Source organism: Schistocerca nitens, chromosome 6, assembly GCF_023898315.1.
Source record: "Schistocerca nitens isolate TAMUIC-IGC-003100 chromosome 6, iqSchNite1.1, whole genome shotgun sequence".
Taxonomy (NCBI): domain Eukaryota; kingdom Metazoa; phylum Arthropoda; class Insecta; order Orthoptera; family Acrididae; genus Schistocerca; species Schistocerca nitens.
This window is the reverse complement of record NC_064619.1, coordinates 559,889,383-559,904,942: the sequence shown is the minus strand read 5'-3', so window position 1 is coordinate 559,904,942 and position 15,560 is coordinate 559,889,383.

Here is a 15,560-nt window from a genome sequence, read left to right as displayed (position 1 = left end):
ATTTGATTTTGTATTTATAACCCTGTATTCACCTGACCAAAAGTCTTGTTCCTCCTGCCACCGAACTTCACTAATTCCCACTATATCTAACTTTAGCCTATCCATTTCCCTTTTTAAATTTTCTAACCTACCTGCCCGATTAAAGATCTGACATTCCACGCTCCGATCCGTAGAACGCCGGTTTTCTTTCTCGTGATACCGACGTCCTCCTGAGTAGTCCCCGCCCGGAGATCCGAATGGGGGACTATTTTACCTCCGGAATATTTTACCCAAGAGGACGCCATCATCATTTAACCATACAGTAAAGCTGCATGCCCTCGGGAAAAATTACGGCCGTAGTTTCCCCTTGCTTTCAGCCGTTCGCATTACCAGCACAGCAAGGCCGTTTTGGTTAGTGTTACAGGGCCAGATCAGTCAATGATCCAGACTGTTGTCCCTGCAACTACTGAAAAGCTGCTGATCTCTTCAGGAACCACACGTTTGTCTGGCCTCTCAACAGATACCCCCCCGTTGTGGTTGCACCTACGGTACGGCCATCTGTACAGCTGAGGCACGCAAGCCTCCCCACCAACGGCAAGGTCCATGGTTCATGGGGGTAGGATACCTAAGTTACGTCTACATATTTACTCTGCCGTTCGCACCCAGTGCCTGGCAGAGTGTTTATCGAACCACTTTAGACTGTTACCCTACCGTTCCAATCTCGAAAAGCGCTCCGTGTGAGCTTTAATTTTTTTATTTTATTACGATGTTCATATTGACAGTCTTTATTTAGATGTGTGATTTATCGTTTAGCCGAAATTTAACGAATTCCTTTCAGAACTCATGTGGATGATTTCACACTTTTCATTCTTTAGAATCAAATGCTACTTTTCGCATTATACACGTATCTTATCTAAATCATTTTGCAGCTGGTTTTGATCTTCTGACGACTTTACTAGACCGTAAATGACAGAATCATTTGAAAACAATCTAAGACGGTTGCTTAGATTGTCTCATAAATCGTTTATGTAGATAATGAACAGCAGAGCGCCTATAACACTTCCGTAGGGAACACCAGATATCACTTCTGTATTACTCGATGACTTTCCGCCAATTACCCCGAACTCTGACATTCCTGGCAGGAAATCATAAGTTGTTAGTTCGCGAGCTAGCGGATGGACTCGAATTAGGGAGGTTCAAGATCAAATCTCTGTCCTACCACGCAGATTTAAGTTCTCTGCCTAATCACGTAAGGTGGCTGACTAGGCGCTTAGGTTCAACAAGGACTTGGCTGATTTACTGCTACAACCTTGTCGTATCCGACCATGGACAATGGCCTCTGATGATCCTAACTGGCTTCCGTTCATCAGATGTGTGCATGTCTGTAACAACGTGACCGAATGCTGAGCTTCTAAAGCAAGTAATGCAATAAAAATTTCGCGATGGTTGATTCAGTATACTAGTGAGATTTAGATAGAGGTAATGGCATTTTGTAATTCATAGTGATAGCGCTTAAGTTCATATCGTTATTTTCCCAAGTGGATGTTGTAAGACAGGAAGAGAAGGAAACGGCAACGGATTTGGTGATGGCAGAGTGTGTACGAGGGAGTGAGAGAAAGAGAGAGAGAGAGAGAGAGGGAGAGAGAGGGAGAGAGAGAGAGTGTGGAGGGGGGGGGGAGGGAGACAGCAGATAGCATCACGATTACAGGTTGATGGTGTGGCGAAAGTGCCGACGCAAAGTGCCTCCTTTTCCTTTCTTCTTCGAGAATGAAGCTGTCAGATGTTATTTAGAAAGGAACAGCTTACAGGAGTCGGAAGCGGAAGCTGTACATCTTACTGCTGTGCTCCTTCTGCTGCAGTTTTGTTGTTCATTATTTCATCTAGCGAAAATACATTTAACTCCTCTGAGTAGCTTTAGTTTTTTTTTTTATAAAGAACCGGCTTTTTGCTCCTCGCGGAATTGAACACAAGGGGCGTGTGCTTAGCTGTTTTTCATATTCAATTCTCAGCTCTATTAAGAGTATATTTTCTGCAAATTTATTGCGTGCAATAGTAACAGGTAACAATAAACAAATAATAACTAGAACAGAATACCTACGTTTGCAGTTCCTGTCACATATGCGCCGCGCCCGTAAACTCAACATGTTAAATGAATTCCGCATAACTTATAACAGATGTTCTGGACTACAATCATATTTGCTTTTAGTAAATACTCTCAGTAAATTTCTTTCGACCTATTTTACAATATCATAATCCACAAATAAGAGTCTGTCACTTCCGAATCAAGGTATCACGTGTATTCAAACACAAGTGTCGCACAACTGATTTAGACTCTACAGGCAAGTTTTCGTGGTATCGCCATTATTTGTTTCAAAAGTTATTTCACGCTATCATGAAAACTTGTCATAATCTGCTTCCCTGCACAGCTTTGTACACTGCGCGGTAATTGGTATTTCTGTTCGTAACTGCAGATTCGTTCTGAGATATAAAAAGAGACATTACCTCACACTGACGTTTTACAGTCCCCCTTTCCTTCGCTTTCTTGGTCCTCATACAGCAATATTAATTATTGCATGTACTACGTAATCGCAATTCCATGCTTAAGTACGAACTACAGTAAGGAAGGCAAAAACATTCCAAAGGAGAAAGTCACCTCTATTTCAAATTAATGCAATAAGGACTAAGCAATGGTTGATATAGTATACTAATCGAGATTTAGATATATGTGGGACGTTCAGTCGGTGAAAACGGAACCCTTACAGAATTATTTTGTTGATCGTCTGTCTGTCCGACTGTTAAGAACCCTTTTACTCAGTAACGGGCGGAGGTATCAAGTTGAAATTTGTGCCCTATTCAAAGGTCAACGGTCACTTGGTCGTACTTTTAAGCCAATGCAATCAAAAGTTTCGGTTATTTATTTAGCATATTTTGATACTCGCAAACTCACTCATTAAAGCCTGTAGGGTACATCCAGTTCAAATAGAATTATGAAATTTGGCAAGCAGCAAGGTTTCACAGTAGAAGTAAAGAAAAAATTATATCACACGAAAAAAATTTTTTTTCTTTTGCTATCCGACTTCAGATTTAAAACTGAAACATTCTCCAAAGTCTTGGAATTCCCGGGATTGATATCCTTTCAGTATAAATTTTAATAAGAGGAAAAAATCGCCGAGATTCTAGATTCCGGCGATGGATGAAGTGTCTATATATAAACAATTTTGTATGGAATCCCAGTATTTTGTGTTTTGTTCTGCTCCCTAGCTCCACTAAATCACAGTTCAAATGGTTCAAAAGGCTCTGAGCACTATGGGAGGTCATCAGTCCCCTAGAACTTTGAACTACTTAAACCTAACTAACCTAAGGGTATCACACACGTCCATGCCCGAGGCAGGATTCGAACCTGCGACCGTAGCGGTCACGCGGTTCCAGACTGAAGCGCCTAGAACCGCTCGGCCACACCGGCCAGCTAAATCACAGATGTCAATCAAAGTAGACAAATGGCGTTTTGATATTTTTCTACGATTCGAATACTTTTTGCGAATGGAGGCCTGTGCTACGTTGAAATGTTTCTTTGTTAAATGGGGCACCAAAAGGTGGAACACAACCTGCTAAAGGCAGGTATACGGTTCAAGTCCCGTTACGAAACACAATGTCTTATACAAATTTTCTCAATTTTAGTTGTTTAGCGGTGTTAGTACTGTATTTATGAGGTGGAGATGCGGGACCAGTCTGGTATATGGCTGAAGGAAGTTACGAAGGGGTGATACATGTCACTTACGTCAACATTTATACCCATACTCAGCAAGCCACCATACGCTCCATGGCGGATGGTACCTTGTGCTGCTGCTAATCATTCCCTTTCTTCTTCCACTCGCAAATGGAGCGGAGGAAAACAACTATATATATATATATACTTCCACACGAGCGCTAATTTCTCTTATCTTGTCTTCTCGCTCGTTTCGTGAAATGTACATTGGTGGTAGTAGGATATTTCTGCTGTCAGTCAATTCCGGTTTACTTAACTATCTCAACAGTGTTTCGCGGAAAGAAAGTGTTCTTCCCTTCAGTGATTCCCGTTGCGGTTCACATTTCCTTAATACCTGCGTGTTGCTCGAACCTACCGGTAATTAATTTAGAAACACGCTTCTGAATTGCCTTGTGTCATCATTTAATCCGCCCTGATGGGGATCCTAGACATGCGATCCGTACGCAGGAAGAGTCACAAAAGTATTCTGTACGCGGTCTCGTCTATACATGAGCTACACTTTACTATAATTCTTGCAATAAATCAGTGCTCAGTATTCACCATGCCCACAACAGACCTCATGTGCTCGCTCAATTTCATGTCGCTTTGCAACGTTAATCCTAGATATTTGATCTAAATGTATCTGAGAGGCAGCGTACTACTGATGCTGTATTCGAACATTACAGAAACGTTTTTCCTACTCATCTGCATTAACTTACGTATTTCTACATTTAGAACAAGCTACCATTCATCACATCAAACAGAAATTGTGTCTGTCATGTTGTGTCCTCCTATGACGACTCAACGGCGGTATTTTACCGCACACAACAGCTTCACCAGCGAATAGCCACCGCGCGGGATTAGCCGAGCAGTCTGGGGCGCTGCAGTCATGGACTGTGCGGCAGGTCCCGGCGGAGATTCGAGTCCTCCCTCGGGCGTGGGTGTGTGTGTTTGTCCTTAGGATAATTTAGGTTAAGTGGTGTGTACGCTTAGGGACTGATGAACTTAGCAGTTAAGTCCCATAACATTTCACACACATTTGAACATTTTTGAGCGAATAGCCGAAGACTGCTGCTTACCCTATCCGTCCGATCGTTTATGTACGCAGAGAACAAGAGTGTCCTATACCACCCCTGATGATAGTCGTATCTCCGATGACACTTCCCGTCAAGGAAAGCGTTCAGGGTTTCTATTGTTTTAGAACTCTTTGACCCACTCACATACCCGAAAACCTATACCGTTTGCTCGGAACCTTCGTTAACAGTCTGCAGCGGAGTACCACGTCAAACGCTTTCCGAAAATCTAGGAATAAGGAATCCGCCTATTGCCTTCATCCATGATCAGCAGGATATGGTGCGAGGATAGGGCAGCGATACTTGCTAATTTGTGAACAGAAGTTTTTCTATCTCAAGAAAATTTATAATATTCGATCTTAAACTGTGTTTCAGAATTCTGCAGCACACCTACGTTAAGGATATCGGTCTGTAATTCGTTCTTTTACCCTCCTTATATACTGAAGCTACCTGCGTTTTTTTCTAGTCGCCTGGGACTTTCCGCTAGGCAGAGATTAGCTATAAATGCAAGCTAAATAGGGGCCAATGCCGAAAAGTGATCTCTGTAAAACCGAATTGTGATTCCATCTGGACCTGCAACTTACTTGTTTTCAAGTATTTCAGCAGCTTTTCAATATCGGGAATACTTATTGTTTGTCCTCCATACAGGATTTCATGCTGTGGTCAGACGAAGGTGTGCTTATGCGATCTTCTTGCTTGAATGATTTCTCAAACGCGAAATTTAAAACTACAGTTTTCATTTTGCTGTCTTCTACTGCCACCCCAGACTGGTCAACAGTGACTGAATAGAGGCCTTCGACCTGCTTGGCGATTTTACGGCAAGATCTTTCGCTAACGCATGACGATGGAAGCTGTCTGCTTTGCGCACCAACCTTATTTATAGGCACACGAATTTCTGCTAATAGATGGCTTTTGACATGTCTATGTTTTCTATGTTCTTTTATGTACCGAAAGTAATCTCTATTTACTCAGCGTTTTCCGAATTTTTAAATTAAACCACTGTGGGTCTTTTTCGTCGTTAATGCACTTACTCGGCACGTACTACTCCAGAGCGCGATTTACATTCAATGTAAACTTTAGCCCTAATTCCTCTACGTCCATCGTATTGGAATTGAATAACTCTCATCCATTGTCTACGTAGGATGCTGAAAAGTAATCTGTTTCGTCCATCATAAAAACTGTCTTAGTCTTCTTGATAGATCATTAATTTTTAGTAACAATTGTCACTATGATATCATGATCACTAATCCCTGTTTCTATACTGATGCTGTCGGCAAGGTCCCATTGATACTGCTCGTTCAGGTTACTTCTGCACTATTGATTGTATGATTGTAGACCTTCTTTGAATGATTCTACAGCTATTACTACTGAACTGAGTGGTGGTAAAAAACCTGATGATTAATTTGAGTTCAATCTAGGCTCGTTACTCGTATCCATATAACTTCGATCTCAATAGACATAACATGTTAGTGGATTGGAATGAACACACCTTCCTCTATGATGTGTAACACATCTTCTCGATATACGTTTCATGCTCCGTTAAACACCTCGGCCTTTCTACTTCGGGTTTCATCGAGCTCTCGGTTACGAGTATAATTTGAGAGCCGCAGCTTCCTTGAAGGGCAGTAAATTGAGGGATTTGATTACGAATGCTTCAGAAATTTACCGTTAAAATCTTGACATTAGAAGTGTCTCTACATTGTACGCTATCAGATTTGGCACTCTGCATATTGGTTGCCGAGCGTTCATCACAGTACGCTATTCTACTCTGCTGTCGGATTAGACTCTCTGTGTTGTGCACCTCTGACCTATCCAGGGGAATTCTACTATCCTGCAGCTCATAACACAAGGCCAGAAATCTGTAGCCATAACCGCCGCAAAATAAACGAAGCCCCTGGGTGATGGTTGATTAACGACGGTCCACACGCTCGCTCGGCGAAAAATGGGGAAGGAGGGGGGGGGGGGGGGTAGGAGGGGTAGGAGGACACACGATATCAGGATGACTGATGAGTGGGAATAGGAGTATGCAACTCACTCTCCCAGAATAACATTGCACTGTCGCAGCCACTGCGCTAATTCAACCACTAACCGTCTCCTATTTTTTTTAACTATGGGACTTAACATCTTAGGTCATCAGTCCCCTAGAACTTAGAACTAGTTAAACCTAACTAACCTAAGGACATCACACACATCCATGCCCGAGGCAGGATTCGAACCTGCGACCGTAGCATTCACGCGGTTCCGGACTGCGCGCCTAGAACCGCGAGAACACCGCGGCCGGCCGTCTCCTATTCTGATGTGAGAATCAGACGACGGAGAAATACTGGAGCCGAACAAATTGGCTCTGTGGTCAAGGCACTGGCAGCACATTCCGGCGGGACGCACTTCAAACCTTCGTCCGCCCATCAAGCTTCAGGTTTCCCCTGGCTTTACTAAAAAATTAATATCGAATGGATCATTCCAAAAGGACACGATCTCTTTCCAGTCCACCCTTAACCTTTGGCTCTAAGTGCCCAGTCATTGTCTGTACGTTATACTTAAGCCTTCCTTCCATTCTAAGTACTGATCTTCTGAGTAAACATCATATATAAAAGGCATCATAGATAGAAAGGGATGTTCCAAATGTTACTGGCAACTACAGAAATGTTATACAAAAAGGTTGTGTAATTCAGAATTTGTGTTGTTGTATAAGGGGCAGTCAAATGAAAAAGGGACAGATGGAAAAAAGTAAGTAATCATAACTACGTAGCCTTCCGCGGCCTGTGTCATGATTAAAATTCTTTGGGTGCGGTACCGCGTCATTGTATAAAGATCTTTAATTATGAATAGTAAAACCGAGGTTTCGAGCTTATTACAACGGCCTTCCTAGAGAGGTGATTTCACGACTTATTGACACCAACCGCCTGCAATGAATAGAGGCACCATTTCTCCATCGAAACCAGTCTTTCCGTGAGGAATGCCGTTATAATTCGGTCGAAACGTTGGTTTTTATTGTTTATAATTAAATAATTTTATTTAATGACACTGTATCATGCCCAGAGGAAATTTAATCATCATGACACAGGCCACGGACACGAATGTCTTTCTTCACAAATATGGGAAGGTCGTGGGGAGAGGTCGCGACTATGTGGAGAATGTGCAACGGCTTCCCACCGAAACTTCTGCAGCGTGCTCAAACCTTGCTCAAAACTACCTTGGCAACATGTGGGTGGCTCAATATGACTGTGGGATGTTCTGGCTACGCTGCGGAAGATTCACTGCTGAGCCCTTACACATCCTCCATACAGTTCAGATCTCTTCCCTTGCGATTTCCACATCTTTACTGCTCTGAAGGAAGATACTCGTAGGCATTGATATGCTTCGGCTGAAGAGATGCACGGTTGGGTGCTCAGGCAACCGTGAACATTTTTCCATGAAGGGAACGACCGGTTTTTCTCACAGTGGGATAAATGTATTAACAGTTATGGCGATTACTATTGAAATAATAAACGGTTTACTTACTTTTTTCTATTTCTCGTTTTCATTTGACTGCCAAATTATACACTATCAAAATTATCCGGACACATGGCTGAAAATGGCTTACAAGTTCATGGCGCCCTCCATCGGTAATGCTGGAATTCAATATGGTGTTGGCCCGCCCTTAGCCTTGATGACAGCTTCCACCCTCCCAGGTATACGTTCAGTCAGGTGCTGGAAGGTTTCTTGGGGAATGGCAACCCATTCTTCACGGAGTGCTGCACTGAGGAGAGGTATCGATGTAGGTTGGTGAGGCCTGGCACGACGTCGACGTTCCAAAACATCCCAAAGGTGTTCCCTAAGATTTAGGTAAGGTCTGTGCAAGCCAGCCCGTTACAGGGATGTTATTGTCGTGTAACCACTCCGCCACAGGCCGTACATTATGAACAGGTGCTCGATCGTGTTGAAAGATGCTGTCACCATCCCCGAATTGTTCTTCAACAGTGGGAAGCAAAACGGTGCTTAAAACATCAATGTAGGCCTGTGTTGTGACAGTGCCACGCAAAACAAGAGGTGTAAGCCCCCTCCATGGAAAACACGGACACAGCATAACACTACCGCCTCCGAAATTTTACTGTTGGCACTACACACGCTGGCAGATGACGTTCATCGGGGATTCACCATACCTACACCCTGCCATCGGATCGCCACATTGTCTACCGTGATTCGTCACTCCATACAGCGTTATTCCACTGTTCAATCATCCAATGTTTACGCTCATTAAACCAAGCGAGGCATCGTTTGGCATTTACCGGCGTGATGTGTGGCTTATGAGCAGCCGCACGACCATGAAATACAAGTTTTCCCACATCCCACCTAACTGTCATAGTACTTGCAATTTGGAATTCCTGTGTGATGGTCTGGGTACATGTCTGCCTATTACACGTTACGACCCTCTTCAACTGTCGGCGGTCTCTGTCAGTCAACAGACGAGGTCGGCCTGCAATCTTTTGTCCTGTACGTGTCCCTTCACGTTTCCACTTCACTAGCACATCGGAAACAGTGGACCTAGGGATGTTTAAGAGTGTGAAAATCTCGCGTACAGACGTATGGCACAAGTGACACCCAATCACCTGACCACGTTAGAGGTCCGTGAGTTCCACGGAGCGACCCATTCTGCTCTCTCACGATGTCTAATGACTACTGAGGTCACTGATATGGAGTACCTGGCAGTAGGGGGCAGCACAGTGCACCTAATATGAAAAACATACGGCCGGCCAGAGTGGCCGAGCGGTTCTAGGCGCTACAGTCTGGAACCGAGCGATCGCTACGGTCGCAGGTTCGAATCCTGCCTCGGGCATGGATGTGTGTGATGTCCATAGGTTAGTTACGTTTAAGTGGTTCTAAGTTCTAGGGGACTGATGACCTCAGCAGTTAAGTCCCATAGTGCTCAGAGCCATTTGAACCATTTTGAAAAACTTTTTTTTTTGGGTATCCGTATACTTTTTATCACTTAGTGTATATTTGTGGAAAACCTCCTGTTGTATCTTCATTTCTGATTATTTTTTAAGACAGCTTCTGCCTTTCCCGATTCTAAAATCTTCGATTAGAGAAGTTTATAATTGAATAAACGTTGCAGTTGACTACATATTCTGAGATTGATTTTGATTATTAACATTTTTGTTACTGAGGTTCTTCGAAGTCTGTTAGTTCTCTGACCCTTGATCCGTATTTTCTGCTTGTAGTAGAAAGAAAAGCCATTTACTCTCTGTGTTTGGCAAGGAAAGAGTGTATGGAGATAAGGGTGTAATGGCACAGTAAATTCGAGGCACTGAAACACGCGTTATTTTTCTCTTTTCTTTCCAAATTTATAATGTAAATTACTTTAAAAATTATCAATGTATGCACTAGTGCCACCTGTTAGTGGCTTGTGGAAATGTTTCAGTTTTTGTTTTATCAATTCAAAAATTTAACTTCATTTATTTATTGTTGTTTAATGATTCATTTTCAATTGTTTTATTAAAGATTTATATAATATACGAATAGCAGAAAGTATAGTACCACAGTCAATATTCATTTGGAAATATTTTGTTAACACTTGCGAGAGAACTACATTGAGTAGATCATAGATAATATTTGTTGTCGAACAAGGGATGAACAGTGAGTGCCCAGCAATTTGTGCGAACGACTGTGTGTACAATAGCGACCCCAGCGCAGGAGATGTAGCTCTGTGTTATGTAAATTCGCAATATGTTGAGAGGATGGAGGAAGCCAGGTTTTCAAGCACTTAAACGTTTAATGCCATGGAGTATCAGCCACAAAACTACTCTCTACGCACTGTCAGAGAGATAAAGGAAAATGCCAATATACCACTAAAATTGCGATACTTACTTCGAAAACAAGTGCGCCCGGTGACATAGGTGGAACAAACTTTATACACTGCAACTCTCTACATTTTGTGAGCAATTTTAATCTCAAAAACTAAAATACTCAGTGCGATTTCTACGTTTTAATGACTGTTTTATTCATAATGATTAAAAGAATTAATGTTGCATTAATATGAAATACTAATTCAGTTAGGGTTTATTAATGCTGCAGGTACTAAAATTCATTTTAGATGACCAAATTTTCAATTCATGAAGCAACTCGGTAGCATTTTGGATTGAAAAGTCATTCATTTCTCAGTATAGTATTAGCTGCTAAGCAGTTTCGAGAGTATGTTATTTTCAAAATTTTCAGTATTATTTCTTTGCATGTTTAATAGTGAAATTAGTGTGTATGAGTGTGTATGTGTGATTGCTTTTCTGTGGGTACGCTGTTTGTTACACAACAGCAGTGCTGGTAGTTATTATAATCGCTCACTAAACGTTCGTCAACATAGGTTATATTATATGACTTCATTGAATTATTTTATTTCAGAAGTATGCATATGAAGGTACACCGCTCGTACTACGTGTACTTCAAATTTTTGTTGTGACACTTTGGGTGTCCAATTAGCTTACGGTCGATATTTCTTAGTAAGAAAGCTGTTTTGCATTCCAGCCGATGGCCGCGTTACAAGGAGGCATCATGTAAGACTGTATGTGTTGAATCCTGCATAGTCGTCGAATATGAGGTGTCTAGGAAACCTGCTTTCTCGGATTGCTAGAACAGTTCAAACAAATCGTATTAAGGGAAGGTTTACTATCTTTTGGTTCAAAAAAACGATTTTTTTAAACGGCATTTTTGGATCCATAAAAGTGATTAGAATCCACCCCTGAAACGGTTTTTCCGAATACGGAGCGGAAATGTTTGTTATTCGCGGTTGAACAAAAAAAAAAAAATGCACCTGCCTGAAATCGTCCTTTTTCACGCACCAGTTTTTTTTTTCTTTCAGAGGACGAGTTATTGTACTTGTGCTTTGGAGGATACACACAAAATTCAAATGAAAGTTTGAACGCGTGTGTTTGGAAGTTAGCCCCCAAGGATTTGCATTCTGGTGCGAACACTGTGGAGATTGCGACTTTCCGGGAGTGAGCAGCTTCAACAAAGGCTATTCAGCAATTGTAGATCATGACAACCATGGACGTCACCCTGGGAATCTATTCGACGCAGTTCGCCAAGCATTCGGACGACCACCGGATTCAAGCGGCCGAAAACCGCTTGTCACCGGTCTTACTAGCGACTCTGGAGCAGCGCAGGATGGCCCAGATCGAGCAGAACGCCCTCTATGAGGAAGAGGAATAGCAGATTGAACGTTCGTTGCATAATATTGCATTTATATGTAGCGAGACCTTCAAACGCGTTTTTCTCGAAATGACTTTTTTTTTATCGCGTGGTATGGTAACTTGAAATCTACTGAACCGATTGCCATGATTCTTTGTTACCGACGAAGCTAACTACATTGTCTAGGGGTTGTACCACTTTTATTCCGATCAATCAACCATAAATATTTTTACTTGGCCGACAAAGTCGAAAATAGATGAAAAAACCCTATTTTTTCAAATGTCAGCCATTTTGTTTCCTATGGTCCAAATAAGCGTGGTACAACTCCTAAAGAATCTTATATACTTCGCTAACGTCAACTTAATTTTGATTTCAGACTAGCCGGCTGACCTGTGACATACCGCTCGTGGAGGTCTACATCGAAATTTTGTTTCGTTCCAACGGCACTTCCGCCTTTGCTCTTCGACATTTCCGGTCCAAATATCAATAAACATTTTGGCCAAATTTGACATTGATATCTATAACACATCCCTAGAAAAAAAATCTCAAAGAACATGCTGTTTTCGGGCCAAAGATAGTACATCTCCCCTTAATGAGTTCTTTTTACGAAAAGTACGTGACAAAACTTTGTGTTAAAAAAATGTGTCGCAACCAAAGGGCTATAGACAAAATAAGAAATCCCTTCAGTATAACAATTCCGAGTTTGAGCTACATAGACTGTACGAGCAAAGTAATGAGCTTTGACACTTCTATTTAGGTCGCTGGTCTTAAAGCTCTCGTAGAACTGGGCCGCGGCCAGTCGGGCGTGGAGCTTATGTTCTCTTGGCATAGAGGCCGTTGCTGTCGCGTTGTCGTCCTGGAGAGGGGTCGGTCAGCGTGCAGTTGGCTGACGTCTTCTTCACAGCTCCCTCCACTCTCTCTTTCCAGACTGGCGTGCCGGTACTTGACTTTACGCCGTAACAAGATGCTCCGTTAAATGGAGTTGGATTTTTATTACTGTGGCATTGGTCTATGGTGATAAGTTTCTGTTGATAGTAACTTGATCCTTGCTACAGCGTTACAGTGCGACTTTACGTGGCATACGGTACGAGGTGGTGCACTGCATTCAGAAAGGGAGGGGTTCAAATTCTAGTTTGGCCGTTCTCATTTGAATTTTCTTTGGTTTCCGTAAATTACTTGAGGTTATACCGGAAAGTTTCCTCAAGCATACCACGGGCGATTCCTTGCCATTTATGTAAACTGAGAAATTTCTCCATCTTTAACAATCTCGACGTCGACTAGGGGTGACCCCTTCCCTTCCTAAATCAGTTTCGAGGTAGAAGTGTTCCGCAAATATCCAAAGTACGGATATGAAAGTGCGCTTCATTTATTTATATTTGTGGTGGACTTAAATGAAAGCGGTGTGCTGCATACAGTAATGCAATGGTTCAATATTAATTTCGAATTGAAAGGCAATATATGCCTGCTTACAGAATGAATTCTTGTGATCAGTAAGGAGTCTGTTCACACTGGGACACCCACTACAGTTCCCTTGGAAAGGTTCTTTTGGAGACGATGTGGCAATGTCTTACTACCTCGAAATCGTGTTGCACCTTTACATCAAACACAGTACAGTTCCAGCGTGCCTGGAGAGATTTCAAACGGTCGTGTGTGACTAGGGTCCTCCGTCGGGTAGAACGTTCGCCGGGTGTAAGTCCTTCGAGTTGACGCCACTTCGGCGACTTGCGCGTCGATGGGGATGAAATGATGATGATTAGGACAACACAACACCCAATCCCTCAACGGAGAAAATCACCGACCCAGCCGGAAATCAAAACGGGGCCCTTGGGATTGACATTCTGTCGCGCTGACCACTCTGCTACCGGGGGCGGACATTTCAAAAATGGTTCAAATGGCTCTGAGGACTATGGGACTTAACTTGAGGTCATCAGTCCCCTAGAAGTTAGAACTACTTAAACCTAAGTAACCTAAGGACATCACACACATCCATGCCCGAGGCAGGATTCGAACCTGCGATCTTAGCGGTCTCGCGGTCCCAGACTGTAGCGCTAGAACCGCTCGGCCAATCCGGCCTGCGGCGAACATTTCAAATTGTATGGACCCATAATAAATGAGTATTCAGAAAATTCTACTTTCTGTTTAAAGAAAAGAAAAACGGCTTCAGAGCATGGTCGTGGATTTATCTTGTTCAGACTATTTTCGTTGTACTCGTCAGTTTGGCGGAGATGTTGCTGATCAGTTACAAATCACTGCACAGTGCGAAACATTCCTGTTTCTCTATATACCATTGCCTGAATTATAAACTAAGGAACACCGCTGGAACGGCGCTAGACGCCACATTCCCTGGCTGTCTACAAGCAGAGTCTGAATAGCTTCATCTTCCGACCCAAACAGTGTGAACAGCCACAATACAATAGCGCGTATCACCTCCAAGATAGCTGGGTGGAAGTAAACATCTGTCGCATGAGCTTAGAGGTACGACAGCGTCTTTCGTTATAGTACAAATGAACGGAAATACAATTCAAAATGAGTCAAATGTACAGCACATTTTTAACATATATTGAAACTGGTATGTCTAGTAGGATAGACCGGAACACGTTGGCCATATTTTTTTATTTGTTATACTTTAAATTTTTTTACATACCTAAATTTATGGAATTATTGTTAAATTTTAGAGCAGTCGTACTGAATCTGGATGCCAATTATTAAACTTGAGAATGAGTTAAGAAATTAAAAACAAAATTAATTACTGGACGTACGTCATGTGGGCCGATCTACCGCTACCTCGGGATAAGTTGGCCCAGAGGCTGGGGCAAGTTGACCCATGTAATCTTTTGATAAGTTAAACTGATATATAAGTTTAGGCAATAAAAATAAAACTTTAGTTATCAATAAGCATACTTTAATGTGCATAAAATCAAGTTGAATATTGAGTTATATGGTTCACATTTTGTTATGGCAACGGTAAAGCTGAAACTTCTTAGGATTTGTAGTGTCTTAATACAAACTAGTCAAATTTAATCACTGTCCATATCCAAAGAATCAGCACAGTTATAAAACTCATAAAATAATCGACAGATTTCGTTTTTCACGCATCTCTGATGAGCCCAGCACTTGAAGTTTGTGCACTGAATCCATTGTGCTCCAGGTTGACTGAAAAACGATTGAGACACCTTAGGCACAGTGGATCTTCACCTTCGTGATCATTATCATCATCATCATCATCATCGTCATCTTGCCTTGGTTTCTTCTTGCGTTTTATGCGTAATGCAGTTGATTTAGTTAATTTCATTCTATCATTGCTCGTACTTTCTTTTTGAAAAAGTGTTTTTTAGCCTGTGATTTAATTTTTCTTACCAATGCTTTCGTCTTTTCTTTTGCACCTTTAGTGTTCTTCCTCGAGGGCTTTTTTTTTCTTTTGCCTGTTGCCATACCTTTTCTGGGCACTGCTTTTTCAAAAGGTCTGACCTCTTCTGGAGTTGAAAATGGTCTTACGTTTTCCATTGCCTGGGAAATATCCTCTGATGGTAACCTTTCTTTGTACGTTGACGGAATAGCCAGAACTTGCTGAGGTGGTGGGCGTAGCGTTTATCTCAGCTCGA